At 41.9% G+C, this 19,674-nt stretch overlaps 1 long non-coding RNA gene across 4 annotated transcripts in view; it reads right to left on the bottom strand.

Moving 5' to 3' along the window:
- The window catches only part of LOC133491419 (uncharacterized), a 79,167-nt gene that overhangs the window by 28,497 nt on the left and 30,996 nt on the right, over positions 1–19,674 (bottom strand). Inside the window, exon 6 of one of the 4 annotated variants that reach the window (XR_009792402.1) lies at positions 17,502–17,680. The exons of the other annotated variants lie outside the window; for them this stretch is intronic. This is a non-coding gene — a long non-coding RNA (uncharacterized LOC133491419). Of the gene's footprint in view, positions 1–17,501; positions 17,681–19,674 lie in introns of those variants that run through there. 4 annotated transcript variants of the gene reach the window in all.

The following is a 19,674-nucleotide window of genomic DNA, read 5'->3' as shown; positions in this document are numbered from 1 at the left end:
ATATTTTTTTTCAAAGCTTGATATAAATATTAATGCTACTATTTCTAGTAGCACTGCAATTACTTCTATTACCAATAAAAATAACACTTAAAATAGTTGTGCAATTTATTTTCATTTGCTTGCATTTTTTTCCATTCTGATTTATTTATTTTTTTGTATACATCACATTTTCATTTTACTTTATCCTTTTAAGGTATTTAATGTATTGAGTTACTGATAGAACAGAATGAAAGACTCATACGCATTTTAAGAAGTTGGCATGCAATACTACAGTTGGCCGCATAGTGTCAGTATCTGCGTACTATTTGTGACTAGCAGCGATGAGACCATTTCAAAACAAACTGCACGTGCTCAGCAAATACAGACAGGTTGCAAAAGTAAAATTCCCCAGAAAAATAAATATTCAAGACAGCTACAGGTACAGGAAAATTCTGCTTAAGTGCAGTAACGAAGTAGTTCTACTTTCTTACTTTCCACCACTGTCAACGGCATGTACAATCGCACAAAAATAAGTAAAGCCCTGTGGTTTATGTTAATATTTCATCATATAGTTGATGGGATAACACTGAAGAAGTGACACTTTGTGTAACTCGTAAGTAAAGCCCTGTGGTTTATGTTAATATTACATCATACAATTTATGGGGTAACACTGAAGAAGTGACACTTTGTGTAACTCTTTGGCACACAAAAAAAGCAACAAAAGTGAAAACACCCCTCGGTGAAAATGTCCAATTTTTTTTCCAAGTTAGCCAATTTGAGAAAAATCGTAATAATTCTACATTGTAAGAGGGAGGCATTTCGTTGTCCTATGCAGACATACATGGCGTTTATTTGAGTGGGGTGTGGGTAGGGAATGTGTGTGTGATCGAGGGTGGGGGGGGGGGTTTATAATTTGAGTAAATGCAATGATATATAATTCACACGGCTGCACTCAGACCCAATGAGCACAGGAGTTCATGCCAGGGTCACTGGAAACTATTAATTACCTCTGAACCCCAAGTGGAACACATGCACACACACACACACACACACACACACACACACACACACACACGATCAATAAAGAGCGCTGAGGGAGGTTAGCTGTCACACATCGTGTCAGTGTCAGTGTGGGGAATCCCTGAAGGCTGTGTGATACCTTTGCTGACAAAAAAGTGGGGAGGATAATCCTGCAGCTCCCAGATCTAATGTATTTTACCGGTACTTGCGTTTGTATGTTTATATCATTGTGCGGTTAAGTTTGCAGCACGTGACCGCTGGTAAACAAACAAATACTATCCGAGAGGTGACCAAGGACAAAGTACAGCAAAGTGGAGACTGTGGAGGATTCAGAGCTAAGGCATAACAGTAGGGGCGCAAGCTAACAGTAGCGTGTTAGCACTTCGTTTCCAACCACCGATAATATTGATACAGTGCAGTTTGCTCCATTTAAATAGACGCCGTATATTTGCGCATCTGTATGATGGTTGACTGAGAAACGAAATCCAAGAAGGAAGTCCGACTCCACTTGTGATGTTTGGGCTCGGAGGGCGATTCGAACATCAATCCTCTTCCACTGGATTCTGGGGCTCCCTGGCGTAGCGCCGCCAGGAGCCTTCAAAGGCGGCCTGGGCAAACGCGCCAGCTTGATATTCAGATTTGCGTTTGATTTTTTTCGTTTGTTTTTGTGTGTGTGTTGCCGGCCGTTCAAATAAAAGCATCGACCGGATCAAATGTCGACGCGGTGCTGAAACACGGACGACACCTTGAGTCAGAAAAGTCTGTTTGCTAAAACCTAGCTGGCTAGCAAAGAACATAACATGCAAAAGTCTTTTATACTTATTATAATATACATTTATAAGACCTTATGAGTTTTCCAATTAGAAATACTTGTAAAGGAGAGTGTGGGGAAAGTGCTTCAAATTTGAGACCGTGAAGTATAATGACATAGCGACTAGCGCTAAGGCACTTTACAAAGTACTTGCTTTTGTCTTTTTATCAATACATAAAACTCATTTTATGTGAGACTGAGGGCAAAATGCAGCAAAGATTAAGATTGAAAGCCCCCCCCAACTGCCCCATTTTTGTGCAACTATCATGTACATTTGTAAAAAGCTGTAGACCGTTAGATTGCTACGATAAACACAACTAAACATCAAGTTTTACTAACAACTAGGGGACAAGAAAAAGCTTTACTATTTATTTATTTATTTATTTTTAAATCCAATCAACAATTTTTAAGCCAAGTTTTGGAAAGAAAACGATTGTACAAGTCAAATTTGTCTCGATCCGAATAACGGGGGTTGGGGAAGGTGGGGTGGGGGATGTTTGTCTTAGCGGATGCTCCTCTATTCTGTTTTCCTCCATTTTTCAACAGATGTAGGAAAAAAATGATTCAAATCCCAGAAGACCTCATTACGCCGAGGTCCTCACGAGACCTTTAAGGTCGTCAAATAACGATTGAAACATGATTTGTATTAAAGCCCAGCCAGCGAGCATCCTCCAGCCTGCGACTCAAATTAGAGGAAATCAAGCAGAAGATATCCAACCCCCCCCCCCCATCACCCTTGGAAATGCCGAATGAAAAGCTGTAACGTGAAGTAAAAAGGTGACAGCGTTTCCTGCTGCTTTTCCTTTAATTAATCAAAATACGCTTCGGTCGTGTTTGATGCCGAGGATGAAAATCCCAGGAGGGACTTCGGAGTTGTTAATGGGGATTGTTTAGCCTCGCAAATACACCAGTCGTTATTTCCTCATTACGCCAAGGTTACACTATATATTTGTACTGTACTTTGTTAAACCCGTGATGGGGGGGGGGGGGGGGAGTGAAATAAATCAATTAAAATGGAATTGTGAAAAATGTAAATAAATTAGCCGACAAATTAGGTGAATTAATTGGTAATAAAAAATTATGACTCACTGTGCTAAAATGTATAATCAAAAGTAATTATTCATTTGAGTTTGTATTTTTTTCAAATGTACATTTATATTTTGGTATGTATATTTTAATTTTATATGATGGAATTGTTAAAGTAAATAATACAATTAACATTATTTACATCCCTTTGATGGATTGAACACAGTTATGCTGTTTTTATAAAATACACTTTTTATCATTAGTTGTAATTTGATGATTTTTTTAGAGGCCCCGTAGCTCAGTGGTTAGAGCACTGGTTTGGTAAACCAGGGGTTGTGGGTTTGTATCCCACTGGGGCCTCCACTCCCTGAGAAGGGTTGCGTCAGGAAGGGCATCCGGTATAAAAATTGTGCCAAACATATATATGCTTTCATCTGAGATGATATTCTGTGGTGACCCCAAAAGGGACAAACTGCAAGAAACACATCATTAGTTGTAATTTATTGAAACCGATTTCATACAACTGAGTACTAATTGGCTGTATATTTTTTTGGGGTGTCATAAAATGAAAAGCCAATTATTAATTGTTTGAATGTTTTTATTAATTACTTATCTCAAATCAATAACATGAATTTAATTAATGGTTTCATTTTATAAATTACACAACCACTTTTTGGGGAGAACTTAATTCAATTTGATATTAACAGCATGATGATATTGATAAATTATGTTCATAATCTGATTTATTATGGATAATAGTTCATGTATTTTTTATATAATTGAGATGGCTGTGTAACAAGCTACCGTATAGACAAAACTAGTATAAATGAGAAGCATAAAATAATCTATAGTAATACCTATTTCTCAATTATTGCTTTTATTTAAACATTATGATTTTTTTTCTATATTACATTTTAATATTTAAGATTGCTTTTATATTACCATAAAACTAATCTATCTATCTATCTATCTATCTATCTATCTATCTATCTATCTATCTATCTACCCATCCATTTGACATTGTGCTTGTCCTCATAAGCAATGGCAGGCTTGGCTGAGATTCGCACCCAGAACTGTTTGCAGCAAGGCAGACATGCTAACCCTCCACCATTCATCAGTCCAATTGAAAGGTCTTGTGGCTCTCCGCTGCTATCGTCACATCCCTTTCTCAAGAAAAACCTCCAGCTCATCTCCGTCTTCCCCTCACGTTCTCTTCCTTGCTTCCCAGCTTGCCGGCGAGAGAGAAACGCTTTGAAAGAGGCGTCTATCGATCAGCCTCCGCCATCATTGCGAGGCAACCTCCGCCTTCAGCCGGTTATCGACCGCTCTCGGCTCGCGCAGCGCCGAGAGAGGAGTCGGACAGAAGGCCCGGGGAGGACTCCGGGAGAATGATTGACAGTTGTCGCCAGAAGAGGTACCCGTGAACAACAACTTCTTTATCTAGTGTTGCCCACCGCTATATTGGCGGTTCATCGTTCGCACTAACAAATTTTGGTTCCATTTTTTTTGTTTCTTTGTGAAGCAAACCAAAATATTTGTTTCGAGCGTTCAGATATGCAACAATCACAGACACACTTTCAGCCGTTTATTGAACGGGACAATTAAACACACAACTACAAAATGAAAACACTCACAAGGAGCAGAGGGAAGAAACAACGCTTGATACAAGACCACGCCTCTTAAAGGCTACTTTAACTGATACCCTGGTATCGACCTCACATTGTTTGGGGGTAGTCAATCCAGAGGTGGTGAAGAAGAGTGAGCCTGACCCTGCAGGTGGGGGGGTATTAGGACATTATCCAGTGGTAACGAGACCAGCTTAGCTCCAAATCATAACAAATCAATAAGACAAGCTACTAAATAGTCACTGATCTCAGACAGTGAATAACATTTGGCAGTCACTTTTCCACCGGGTGCCTGGACCTCGATCTTTAATTGGAAAAGCTTCTTCAGTGCTTGCGAGAATCCTGAAAAGTGTCACCTGCAATCAACACCCCCTGCTTGTAAGTTAGCTTAGCACGCTGCTCTTTAGCTATCTAAACAGACTGACAGACAAAAGTCAACCAGGCACCTTTTGGAATTCCGCCATTGCCCAAGGGTTTTCTACAAAGTCATTCCTGAGGCCATTTTTGCCATTCGCATTATCACTTTGAACCATTTGGCGGGATTTCCGAGTGAAAAGTAACCCCTGGTGGAAACATGGTATTAAATACAGCAAATAAACCCACTTGATGTTCTGAACAATCGGGAGAAATACCAGAGCCTGGCAGTGATCCTACTTTGCTGCATCAAAGTATGTTCTTTAGATCTTCTGTTACGGTTCTCTACCTTGTCTTGCCTTTGCCTTTACTCTTTGGGTGGGGGCACAAAAAGTACTACATCGTGGACGGAACAGAAACTGTATAAACGGTACCGAAATAGACTGTATGGCTTGTCCAAGGTTTTCCAAATCCCCAAACACCTGAAACGTTCTTCAACCAACCTTCTGCCAGTTTACCCTTACAGCTCTGGTCCACTTGGCAGGATCTCTGCGTGAACTGCAGCTCACAGGATTATAAAAACTGTTAAAAACACGGTGAATAAACATGTTTCACGCAGCAACAGTCAGGAGGCACGTCAGAGCCTGACAGTTTTCCCCGGATGCAACATCTGAAGTGGCAGTAAGTGGGAAGCAAACATCTCTTGTCTTTGTTGTCCACCATCGTGAGTAGATGACTGCCCCCCCGCCCCCGCCCACCACTCCGCACCCCTTAAAAAACAACCCACCCCCCCTTCCTGGAACTCTCTTGGGAAAGTTGGGAACGAGAGAGTGTGTTGATGACGCCTTGATCAAGCCTTAATCCAGAGAGGAAGCGCCCCCCCCACCACCACCACCACCACCACTCCACGAATCCATCTCGTCCCACTTTGGCGTGATCTATGCTAACGGCGTCTGTGCATGCTAAGCAGCTGTGATGTCAGAGATGAGGAGACACAGCTTGGGTGACAGACACGAGCCAACTGAGGTTCGAGAACCAAGAGGGGGAGTTGATTGGGGTGCGTTTTACTCACGTTGTCCAAATCATTTTAAGCCTCCGCTTGCTAGCGATTTTACAAAAGAGTTCTTTTTGGAGGGAAAAGTTTGCCATCATAAGCTACACTTCTATGAATTAGTAAACCACTTTCACACTCCCATTCTTTCTTCATTTTCGAAGTACACTGTAGTTGAAACAAAAGTAAGTCTGCTGGACAAAACTTCATTTGAGAGTTACCCAAGAAAACTGAGGAACATAGCTGACGTTTGGGAAGAGAAGTGGAGTAGACCATGGATTGCCACCCAGCTGACTTTTGGTGAGAGGAGTAGGATCCGAACCTGGAGCGTCGACCATTATTTTCTACACTGCTTGTCCTGAAGGTGCCGAATGCATGGCGCCTGACCCATCTCATTTTTTTTTTTCGTGAGATGGACAAAGAATTAACGCTTGCATTCATAGAAATTACAATGCAAATGGCATTGCTTAACTTCAAACCAAAACTCCATCCACTCTTTTTTTAGTAAGGTTTGGCCAACAGTGTCTTCTACAGCACTGAATAGGAAGTGTGGTATCCTGGCAAATGGCGGGAGATAGGTGGGCGGGTGGTGAAGAATCTTTCAGATCAGGTACACATAATGGGCCTCGTTAATATTCATAGTTTCCGCGGGTACGGTGAAGGTTAAATTTGACTTACTTTTCAACTCTCATTATTAATACATGACGCCAATAAGAATATTCAAAGCGGACGGGTGATGAGAAGCGTACCTTTCCTCTGACATTTAAAGCACATTACCATCTCACCCCCCCCCCGACACACACACACACACACACACATACATCCACACACCTGCACCTCATCTTCCTCCCCTTAAACATATCAGAATAAATCTGCTATAATCATCATACCATCATATCTGTCGATATGTCTATCTTGCTAGCTTACAGCAAAAGCCCTTTGGTGCATAATGAGATCTGCAAGGTAGTTGCTAGGTAGCTACGTACCTAGCTAACGTTCCTAGTTACAGAAAACAGCTAACTTGACAACAACATTAAGGCTTCTTTAATTTCGTAAATGTGGCAACCACGCTGAAGTTGTTGTGGCTCTCCGTCGCACAGTTTGCCTTTATACTCGAGTGTAACTCATGCGCCAAGTTTTGAAAATGTACTACAGTTCTCCAAGTCAGAGGTGTCTCTATGGCTGGTACTGGCTCGGACGCCAAATTGTGGAGTTTCCTCACCACATTTTGGTCATTTCCGGGAGCCGTTTTGACTTTTTTTTTCTGTAACAAGAAGGCAACAACCATGGCTTCTGTGGACTCGTGTCTGCTTAAACAAATGGACCTAAATCAGCAGATGATTATGCTATTCTATTGTTCTATTTAATAATGCTGCTGTCAGAGAAGGCAGAACAGGAAAAAGTGTCAATGCTACCAGATATAACCCTTACTGTAGGAGCAACAAAAATTTTGTTGAGAGAGATGTTAGTTTTGCTTGCGGCACTGCAGCAAAAAAAAAAAAAAAGTATTTGAGGTAATGTTAACAGCTAGCAAGCAGGAAACATAACTTGATGTAGCTAACTCGATACAGTAGCGAGCGAGTTCTAGCTGGCATAAGTCCACAAACTTCAGTGTCATTGTTCCACTCATATTTCTTTCGCTTTGCCATAATGAGGACAAATATTGACAACGACAAACAAGGGAGGGCTGGCTCCATTGCAAAACAATCGTATTGGTCGACGTCAAGATGCTTTATCTTACGGTTTTCTTTCGTTAGAGTATTGGTTTGGTAAACAAGGGGTCGTGAGTTCGTATCTCACTGGGGCTTCTACTCCCCAAGAGGGGTTGCGTCAGGACGGGCTTCCGGCATAAAAACTGTGCCAAACAAATATGAGAGTTCATCTGAGATGTCACGCTGTGGCGACCCCTAACGGGACAAGCCGAAACAAACTAATTTTCTTTGATATGTCACACTACACTGAATATATCTTCCCCCAGCCCCCCATATATCCCCTTTTCATTTAGTAATCGTAGGGCTTTTCCCACACCAAATCTTTAATCGTAAATTATGTCACACTGCAAGGAATTTCGTCGTTGGTGACAAAATAAATTTGGCTTGATCTGGAAAACTGTGCGCAATAGCAAAATCGGGCCAATCATTCGGGTAGTCAGGCATAAAAAGCTTCAGAAACGTACATAGCAACATACAGTATGTCGAGTGTGTGGATGTGTGCCTGTTTCCCAAGTGTATCCGTATAACACACCACCTTGGTCGCTTAAGGTGAACAAACAGGTGACAAAAAGTGGCCATCGGGAGCCATCAGCATCAGTCGCCAGCCTGACATTTGGCGACGTGTCTGTCGCCTGAGGCGGTTGCCGCAGGAAAAAGTCTTTGCCTTGACAGCACAGGAGAGGACAGGTGACAGCAGGGACAAAAAACACACACACACACACACACACCTAGACAGAGAGCGACACGTACATCCTGTTTGATTATGTCGTCTGAAGGGACGGACTTTGCTCCTGCTAATTCGATTCATACTGTGAGTTTGTGAATCATGAACAGGGCATCAAAAACTGCCTTTCAAGCGAAGTGAAGATCTCTGCGAATACCTGACACTTTGTTTTCCTCCCGTCATGTTTTTTTTTTCAACTTTTTCGAAATTTTTCATTCAGGGTGTCAAAATGACCTTTAGCATAGTCAACCAACGTTAGTAAAAATGTGTTCCTTCAATGCAGCTTATTTCCAACAGTGTTAAATGTAAATAGTATCATTAAATAACTCCATTTATACAGGTCAATGTGATCAACCGCATGCTTAATATTAAATCTCTCAATCGAAAAAGATAAACTTTATTTACAAACTATTCCGTCAATATGTAGTGCAACACATTTTTTGTAAACTTTGGAAAATCCCCTTTCAGTAACATTACACTGCACCTTGTATACATGGTTGAAGGGATTCTGTACTTTTAAGGCCTTCAACGAAGAACCCTTACACCTACCGCGAAACGATTAATGGACTGCCGATAAATTCCTCGGACCCCCCTCCTGGCCCCAGCCTCCGCTTTCCCGAATCCCCTTCTGGCCTTTTTGTCACTTAAACGAACGCTCTCGGACTGACAGGCCGACATTTCCCAGTCTTAAAAACCAAAACGACCGGCCGATAAATTTTTCATCCTGATTCATCAGTGACGGACGGTCCGTCCCGAAAATTCCTCCTCAGCGTGTGTCCCCCGCGGGCAACTCCTGCATGCTGCAGAAATCCAAGGTTTTCATCCTAAACGGCGGTAAATGGCCCGCCGCACAAATAATGCATAAACAGCTGTTTTGCCCAAGTAAGTTATCCTCTTAAAAGATTCAGAACCCTCTCCAGCTCTCTCTTTGCCGTCCGACAGACTCTCACTCGGTTAATTCATCAATTTCTTATGATAGCAACAGTTTGGCTCGACGCGGGCGTTTAAGTACCAATTAGGGAGGGCCCTCACCTCTGAATGTTATTTCATCCCCCCCCTACACCACCCAAAAGCGGGGAGGCCCGTCCTTTCACGCCCGTCAAATCCTTTACCGGCAGGAGTCGCGATTAACTTTTTAGCACCGTCAATTATTTATCCTGGATAATCGCAGATCAAAAAGGCAGAAAAACACACATCAATCAGGGAGGACGTCGAGCAAATCCAAACAAATTAGGGACTTCTATTACTTTTACGTTCATTTTTAATAGTTCCTGGTGTTCCCAAGTGATCTGGGCATCTGCTGGTGGACTTTCAAACTTCAAGATACCGCAGTCCTGTCCTGGAATTGGGATTAAGTAGGATAGCAGTTGTGAAGGACTTGACTTGAAGCGCTGCCACTTGGCTTGGCAGAGGCGTCTTCGGGCAGACATTTTGTGTCTCTAGAGTCAGCTCAGATGTTCCTGCCAAATGTCTGCACAGATGGAACAAGAAGAAGCATCTTTGTAGAGAGAATGAAAGCGTCACTCGTATTTTCTGATTGGAGAGGGAACTCTTTTTTTCCCGTTCCTTTGAGTTTTTCCTCATCAAGCTGGAAGAAATTCGTCAGACTGTAGGACTTGCTGATCTTGTTGACCAAAGCCCTAAAAAACTTTGGGTTTGTGAAGTCAGAACCACCAGAGCCAAGGTGTTGCCAGGCCTGGCGAGAGAGGAAATGTAAGTGTAGAATTATGCCAATCATGCTGGATGCAGTCAAGGGTCGGGGGAAAAGTAATCATCTGGGGCACCATGTTGCTCATCAGGTTTGAAGGATTCCTTAGCCAGTTGACCAGAGTTTCAAGAAAAACAAGACACTCTACTTTCGCTGTGGGTAAAAGTCCCAAGAGAGAAGTTACCTGACCTGGCAGGAGGAGAAACGAGTTGGGGTAGTCCGCAGAGTAGGATTCAAACAAAATTGTCTCGTGCACAGCATTCTCAAGTTTTCTAGTTTGTCAAGATGTAGGATTCCTGAGCTGAGTCCTATAAAATTCTGCCGGAAATGCTTGAAGAAGGTAATCCGTTGATGAGCTTTGGATGGGTAAGTCATGCTGGACATGTAATGAAGAGAAATGGGTCGAGAGGTCGTCCGCAATCCTGGTTCCCACTCCCAACCGCCATCAATCTCCATTGTAGATGCATCCACTTTCTCTACCGCATATCCTTTTTCAGGGTGGCGGGGATCTGCAAAGTATCCCAGCTGACTTCACACCGGACTGGTGGCCAGTCAATCATACCGCATCAATTGCCATCAAATGTATCCTGATGTTTTTTTTTTTGGGGGGGGGGGGGTGTTTATCTCAACAGGTCGCCGAAATGTGAACCACAAATTTGTGTCTGAGGATAACAGCCAAAACTTTGCTTGACTCACTCATATCCCTTTGTGTTGAAATCAATTATCATTGTCATCATAAATGTAATTATCCCAATGTAAAAATCCACCAAAATTGCAGTAACGCACCTTTGGAAATGCCAATGTCGTACCATCAATAACCATTTTACAAGCTCTTACCCTGGTGGTATAAAATTGCATTTTCCTGTTTGTTTGTTTTTTTTTTTTCCTGCATCACTGGCCTGTGTGTAAGGTACCGATGGGGCACAGGGGGAAGAAGTCAAACACTTGATCCGCGAGGTGTGAATTTAGGGATTTCGGAAGTTAGTATCAGTGGCGTAACACTGGCAAAACACCCAAGAACTCGCTGCATCTCTTTGTGTGGAAAGCCAATGTAGGAATCTGGAGCCACCATTTAAATGCTTAAGAGTTGTGATCCATAAAGTTTTTCCTCGCTTTTTCTTGGCTTGCTGTACTGATGTGGCGCTATGGACAGTGTTGAAGTTGACCCAGAAATTTGCGATTGTATGAGAGGCGTATGAGGCAAAACGTGGCGCTCTTTGGGTCAAACGTGATTGTCGGCGTTGCACTGAATGCTGGAAGCCACAACAGCCGCGTGAACGCCCACTTTGGACATGGAAGTTTTACCGAGAACAACAGCTACACCTGACTTCTTCGATGGTATTGGAATATATGGTCTGAATCCTCTTGGAACTGTACAAAATCTGTCTGAAGTGGAGGCAGAAAAGCATCCAACGTCGGGCAAAAACGATGACGTTCAGCGTGACCTCCGACCTTCGGTCCTTCTCCCTCAACGCCACGATTTTTCCGCTTTTCAGCACACTTTTAGAGCACATACTGCATGTTCAAGGCTAACACACAGCTATAGGTTTTTACCCACATAATCACTTCTTCACCCCCCTTCTGCTCTTTACTTTTGCACTGGTTTTTTTTTGTGTGTGTTTCATAATTGCGTGAAATATTCATAAAGCTGATTTCATGCTGAGTGGGGAGACAGGGAGCTGGTGTTTTTGTTTGTTTTATCCCCTTCCTCGTCCTCTTCTTCGTCCTGTCAGCAGTGTTCTATTTTCCACGAGTTAAAGCGCGGCCAATCAAAAAACACTTTCTTCACAAGGGGTCCAAGACTTTGAAAAAAAAAAAAAAAAAAAGGCGTCCCGAGATTTGCCTTCATTTTCTTACGTGAGACATTTGGTTGCATCAAGGCAATTAGCTCTCTGGTGTCACCCCCGATTATCTCGTTCAATTAATGCCCGTTCCCAGATAATAAAGGCCCATAATTGATTTTTTTTTTTTTGGGGGGGGGGGGGTGTTTATCTCAACAGGTCGCCGAAATGTGAACCACAAATTTGTGTCTGAGGATAACAGCCAAAACTTTGCTTGACTCACTCATATCCCTTTGTGTTGAAATCAATTATCATTGTCATCATAAATGTAATTATCCCAATGTAAAAATCCACCAAAATTGCAGTAACGCACCTTTGGAAATGCCAATGTCGTACCATCAATAACCATTTTACAAGCTCTTACCCTGGTGGTATAAAATTGCATTTTCCTGTTTGTTTGTTTTTTTTTTTCCTGCATCACTGGCCTGTGTGTAAGGTACCGATGGGGCACAGGGGGAAGAAGTCAAACACTTGATCCGCGAGGTGTGAATTTGGGGATTTCGGAAGTTAGTATCAGTGGCGTAACACTGGCAAAACACCCAAGAACTCGCTGCATCTCTTTGTGTGGAAAGCCAATGTAGGAATCTGCAGCCACCATTTAAATGCTTACGAGTTGTGATCCATAAAGTTTTTCCTCGCTTTTTCTTGGCTTGCTGTACTGATGTGGCGCTATGGACAGTGTTGAAGTTGACCCAGAAATTTGCGATTGTATGAGAGGCGTATGAGGCAAAACGTGGCGCTCTTTGGGTCAAACGTGATTGTCGGCGTTGCACTGAATGCTGGAAGCCACAACAGCCGCGTGAACGCCCACTTTGGACATGGAAGTTTTACCGAGAACAACAGCTACACCTGACTTCTTCGATGGTATTGGAATATATGGTCTGAATCCTCTTGGAACTGTACAAAATCTGTCTGAAGTGGAGGCAGAAAAGCATCCAACGTCGGGCAAAAACGATGACGTTCAGCGTGACCTCCGACCTTCGGTCCTTCTCCCTCGACGCCACGATTTTTCCGCTTTTCAGCACACTTTTAGAGCACATACTGCATGTTCAAGGCTAACACACAGCTATAGGTTTTTACCCACATAATCACTTCTTCACCCCCCTTCTGCTCTTTACTTTTACACTGGTTTTTTTTTGTGTGTGTTTCATAATTGCGTGAAATATTCATAAAGCTGATTTCATGCTGAGTGGGGAGACAGGGAGCTGGTGTTTTTGTTTGTTTTATCCCCTTCCTCGTCCTCTTCTTCGTCCTGTCAGCAGTGTTCTATTTTCCACGAGTTAAAGCGCGGCCAATCAAAAAACACTTTCTTCACAAGGGGTCCAAGACTTTGAAAAAAAAAAAAAAAAAAAAGGCGTCCCGAGATTTGCCTTCATTTTCTTACGTGAGACATTTGGTTGCATCAAGGCAATTAGCTCTCTGGTGTCACCCCCGATTATCTCGTTCAATTAATGCCCGTTCCCAGATAATAAAGGCCCATAATTGATTTTTTTTTTTATCCGGGAGCCTTTTTTCCCTCCTCGTTTTTCCGCCATCTTAGCCTCATTAGGCGCATCAACAAGCGGCGCCTGTGTAAAATCATTTGTCAAACACTGCCTTTAATTGGACGGGTGGTGCAAATCGGGGGCGTTTGTTGCTTCCCTTTTGTTGCCACCGAGGCTCCTGGGTTGGGTGGTAGTCGTGGCGGTGCTGGTGGAGGTGGTGGAGGGGTTAAATGAATGATTCATTAGGGTCCAGAGAGGAAGAAGAGAAAAGACAGAGGAGGATGTTCAAAGGAGAAACGCTGTTGAGGGTTTTTTTTTGTTTTTTTTTTTCTGCTGGCCCGTTCGAGAAGCAGGAGGTCGGTCGCCCCAGGGGAGCCTGGCCCATCTCCAGCCGAAAGATGGGCGGCGGTGGCGGGTTCGGTGCGGACCCCCCCTTCCGTATACATCTACCACCTCCCTCCACCCGAGGGTCCCCAGGCTGCTGGGGTCGGCCAGCAGATGTCTCTAATGAAGCCCCCGGCAGTGCTGAGAATCGCTGCAAAGCGTGTCAAGAAGTGAAAATATTTCAATCTGGCTCGGAAGGAACCATCAGAATTTGTCAGTGATAAAAAAAAAAAAAAAAAAAAAGTTATTCGGGCCGCAGACCTTTGCCAAAGCTGACATACGTGGACGAGACAAAAACGTGGAGTGATTGGTCGTAGTTCATGGTAGACACAACAATTTTTCATTCTGAGCTAGTAATTAACAACTCACCAATCAAAAGGGCAAGTCAAATTCTGCTAACCTTTGTTGGTTGGTCCCTTTGCCAGTTCCCGTCTTTGTTCCGTTCCTCAGTTATATTCTGACATGTTCTCGTGTTTCAACGCTACGTTCCTTCTGTTTATGAGTTCCTTTCTTACTTCAATCTTTTGTTTCATTATAAGGCATTGCAGCCTCTTTGCTTTGCTCCATCATTACATTCCTCCATGAGCAGAACTCCATCATTGCATTTTTTCATTACTGTTCTATGTTCGTTCCTTACATTCCTTGATTATTGGTGAAAGTAGTATTTGCATGTTCTTGTTTCTTAGCAAAAGGAAAACAATCATCTCTACGTCACTGTGTCCCATTTCTTTGTTCCATTCCGCAGTTTTTATCCTTCATTAAGTTCCTTTTCCCTTCATTGTGTCCATCCGCTGTAGTTCGTCGTCACATTCCCGTTACATTCATTTGTTTGGTTATTTCCATTCATTGTCCATTTGTTGTATTTCATCACTTCATACTTATGCTAAAGTTCATTTGTTACATTTCTGTTACGTGGTCTCGTCAGGTCCTTTCATCCGTTCCATTCTTCCATTCTATTTTTTCCATCTTTTTTTTCTGTTCATGCTACGTCCATTTGTTGCCCTGCCTCCTTTTTTTTTTTTTTTAGTCCCTTGGTTTCAGTCCAATATTCGATTCATACTTTATATTTCATCTTTATTTTCCTTTGTCCATTTCTTCCATTAGTTTATTCAGTTCAGCTGTTCCTTCTCTAACTTCTGCTCTTTCATGCTCTGGTTTTGCATTCCGTTGCTCATGGAAATCGTGCAAATATTTTCAACCATGAAAATGAAAGTTTATTGCAGCGTTGTGGTTCTTTGTTCTCTTGCTTTGTTTCTTTCCTTCACATCCTTCCATCCTTTGTCATGACGTTGCGTTCCTTCCCTTCATTACCCTCGTACTGTTCCCTCGTTCATGTCAATCATCTCAGTATGCTTTACGCATCACTGCTAATGACCAAACCAATAAATCAGCAAAACAATACTTCTATTGTATGCTCGTCCATTGTCAGCCAACGTTAAACACCTCCTGTTGCCATGGACCGAACACATTAAACACGGCGCAAAAGAAAGACTTTGGCTCAACTATCGTAATGTCTATAGGTAATAAGTGCCCCATATCAATTCATCTACTTGAAATAATTGATTATTCACTTTGGAACATAAGATTCCCGCTCAGCGATGGTGTCGATATCTGCCCTGTGACTTGACTGGCGACCAGTTCAGGGTGTAGTCCGCCTTTTGCCCGAAGCTAGCCGGGATAGGCTCCAGCTTTCCCACGACGCTTGTGAGGATAAGCGGGTTGGATAACGACATGACTTTGGAATATATAGATATATGCGGTGACTTTCGCATTTTAAAGCTCGCGGCATTATCTGTGTTAGCTTGTGGTCTCGTCTACAGGGACTTGATGACTAATGCGAGCACGGGTGTGTGCTCTCAAAGTATTTCTATTAGCCTAATTAGCTGATTAGCTTTCCCAATGAGAATAATTATGGCGTCAGCGGGTGGGTTGATAGCTTGTTATTAGCCCTGTTTTATAGGGAAGGCTGTTGAGGAATCTTTCATAAACTCAAATTACTTATTTTTTTTTCTGTCAATGTTACATTTCTTTTTCATTTGTATTTAATTTTATGTTGGGTTATTTCATTGGAGGCTTTTTTCACTACTATAATTCATCTGAGTGTAACAATCAAATTTGTGGGGAAATCGACTGAAAAATAAAATTTGTATTATTTTTCAGTATTAATATAAAAACACAAGCAAGTGTTTACGGTTACCACAAACATGCAATTATTTAGTTATTTTGACAAGGACTTTAAAGAAATCACAAACGTGGCATTGTTTAGAGTAAGTAAATTAAACTTTGCAGTCACAAACATATAAGCCATTCAAAAGTAACCTTGCGCCACATGCTGCTTCACAAAGCTGATGCAATAGCACCGCATTCTGCCCTGGTTAAATTCTACTACAGATGGAAAAAAATAAATAAATCCTCGCATTTATGTGTCAAAACGTTCCCGTCAGGTTAGGGGGCCTGATAGTTTTTTCAGCCTCCTGCCAAACTTGATCAGCATTGGTGGAACCGCGGAAGGCCTCCCCGAGCCCGAAACGCCGCCCACCCACTCCAGCCCGGTCCGTGTCGGAATAAGAAGCTTGCGTGTACAGTAGAGTGCACTGAGTGGACGCGGGGGCAGCGCACAAGCAGAAAAACAAGGGCCCCCTCCATCCATAATTCAGAGGAAGGCTGAAAATGTACAGCGTGTGTGTTGCTTGCTGGGGGAGAGGCACAGCATTAATGGACTTATCTGCTACACACTAGGAAAAGAAAAAAAACATTACCTACACTTTATTCCTCTCTACTTAGTGACAGCGAAATGCATTTCTACAATAAAAAAAGGAAATAATAAAAAATAAAGACATAAACACCCTAACTCTTTCATTTTTAAAGTATAAATAATGATCATTTCCTTCCTTTTTAAAATGTTAAAAAATAATAATAATGAATCAATACAAAATTATTGTAGGTAATGAAATTATAATTTCAATGTTTTTTTAATTAAACTATTTATTTCAACACAATGATACAAAATACGAACATTGCTGTCTTTATTTTTGGATGATAAAGTAAAATGTGAACAATTCTATGACTTGAACTTGCAATACAAAAATATTAAATGGTACAAATGACAGATGAGATTCATACAGTATTATTATTATGTAGATAAAATACAAATACTAAATGAGTATATGGTGGGTTATTTAAAATAATAGTACACAAAATGATTAATGATCATAAGAGTATTTTTTATACTGTCTAATAAGTAAATGGGCTAAAACAAATGAGTTGTTGAATATAATAATAGTGTCAATAATAATAATTACAATGACAATAATAATAAAACAAGCACTAGAACAGAAATCATTAGAATTCAATTTCAATCCATCCATCTATATTCTTAGCAGTTTATCCTCACAAAGGTCACAAGACTGCTGGAGCCAATACCAAACTGTCATTGAGCAGGAGGCAAGTTACACCCTAAACCGGTTGCTAGCCAATCACAATTTAATTTTTATTTCAAATAACTAAAAATTCTTCAAGTTAAAAATTAACAATACATAATATAAATTGTTTTATCCTCGTTCTAACTAGTAGTAGTAGTAGTAGTAGCAGCAGCGGCATAGTAGAGTACTGTATCAGATAAACCACAATAAAAGAACACTATGACAACAAATATTCATAAAGGACTAAAATAATTATAAAAAAAATAAAAATAAAAAATAGTACCAAAATTTAAATTTAAAAAAATATACAAATTATTTAAAGAAACATTCTAAAATAACCGTACTTGACTATTATATCCCTTCTACCACCCAAAAAGTCAGTCTTCCCAATGGGATGTACAAAGTGGAGGGGCCCATTTTGTGCAATGACCACTCAAGTATGTCAGCGAGTGTTTTGTTGCTTTTTCCACACACGTGTGCACTCAAATGACACGTCTTCAGGGACCTCTGCTGCTCTATAATCAGGCCCAGGCCAGAACCTGCAATATTTTACGAAATCCTTTTGGTCGCAAATTGTGCAAAAATAGTCACATTTCATTCAAATGCATTTAATATTTAAGGATAAAGTCCAATGAGTGGAGCTGATTGTTTTTAGTTGCATCTTGTAGCAAACCGAGGTGAGTTTGAGTATGCTAGTTGGCTAAGAAAAATTACTATTAAGCATTTGAACATACAAACAGAGTCAAAAAAACGCAGCTAAGTGTGATTTCCCGCACGCTCAAGAACAGTACAGTATATCTGGTATTTATATAAGACACGCAGAGAAGTGCATGTAGCGCTTGCTCGCAGACGCTCAGGGAGTGGCGGCCTCCTCATTGATTCTCGCTCACTGACTGTCCCACCGGCCTTGTCCTTTAAAAACATGACTTACCGTGTGTGTGTGTGTGTGTGTGTGTGTGTGCCTCAGCTACTTCCTTACATCATCTGCATGGATGAACTCAAAGCACGAATACAGCCATGATTTCTGTTACCTTGGGAGACCGTGTGTGTGTGTGTGTTTGTGTATGAGACCAGCTTTGCTTGCAGTTTTGGGGTCACGGCGAAGTGCTTTGTTTGTGTTCTCGTATTCTTGCCCGGCTATTTGTCCCCCGCTCTCTTTCTGATCCAATCCTCACGAGGACCACAAGCGTCACATGACCATTGTGGAGAAACAAGACCGGCCTGCCGCTAAACTTGGGTATTTATTATTTTCCGTGGTTCAAATTTGTTACAAATTGGACGAAATGTCAAAATGAGCTAAAAATGGCGACTTCACATAAAATGGCTGACGACTTTTGTCTTTTTAGATGTGACTTTTGAGACAAATTTTATGTCTCAGGGGTTGAATTTTTTTTTTTTAGACTGAATTTTTCTGCCTGGGAAAACCCCCAAAATAGCAATTATATGCTGGTGCCCGAACAAAACCTCAAAGTAACTGTTCATAAATGCAGGTCTGGAAAGTTTTTGCTGTCTTAGGTGCTGTTCCGCACTTTTCTGAGTCTTTTGCACTTGCATAAAGTGTTTAGTTTAACCTAAAGGGATGAAATATCAGCTGTGCCGTAAAAATAGTCTGCTGCAAATCCATTATAGCCCTGTAAATACAGCCATGAAGACAACAAACGTTCTGTTCAATAAGTGTTAAATAATGTAGCGTAACACGTCGTTAAAGCTCAGTCGAGCGGCGGCGGCACTGCGAACGTTATTTCTGCGGCCTGGCGTCGCCGACACGACCTTTTGCCTCCAGCGCTGAAACGCTCCCTCACGTATCTCCATTTGTCTTCTTCTTCTCCTGCTACCTCTACTCTCCTTCGCCTCTAAGCCCAGGAGGATGTTTCACGCTGCACCACGCTGCTTTTTTGTGTGCTTCCCCCCCCCTCCCCTTCTTACGTGCCATTGGCTTTGCCATGTTACAGTTCTGTCTGCCGCCTCCTGCATCATTTAACAGAAGCCTCCCAAGGTGATGACAGCAGACAGGTAGAAGAAAAAGAAGAAGACAAAGACGTGGATGACAACAAATTGAAAAGTCATTCGCGTTCAAGCTTCGACGCTGTTCTCTGTTCATGTTAGATTGCTTAGCGGAAACGTTACCTGCTTCCGATTTTACCAAATTCCCCAGTACGAGCCCTACATTCTGCCCAAGTGTTTGGGTGGCGAGACGTTTTCTGACGTTCTGGTATGATAGACGTGAACGTGATTTTGGCCCCAATTTAATCAGATCCCAAATACCGCATGCTAATTTGTGTGTTCACTGACTCCAACAGATTGCAGTGGAGACCTTCGTATTCAAAAGAAGGTTTTGTTCTTTTGGTAGTGTCGACGGTTTCACCGTGGAACATTTGCGAAAGCACTGCAAGCGCAAAAACAAGATTTGAAGTTATGGATTGGAAGTGTTCGTTAGACTGCAATCCCCTTGGACTATGATGTTCGCAGATGATATTGTGATCTGCATTGAAAGCAGAGAGCAGGCGGAGGAGCAATTAGAAATATGAAGGCA

This window comes from Syngnathoides biaculeatus, chromosome 18, assembly GCF_019802595.1.
Source record: "Syngnathoides biaculeatus isolate LvHL_M chromosome 18, ASM1980259v1, whole genome shotgun sequence".
Classification (NCBI taxonomy): Eukaryota; Metazoa; Chordata; class Actinopteri; order Syngnathiformes; family Syngnathidae; genus Syngnathoides; species Syngnathoides biaculeatus.
This window is presented reverse-complemented; position numbering and strand designations above follow the sequence as displayed.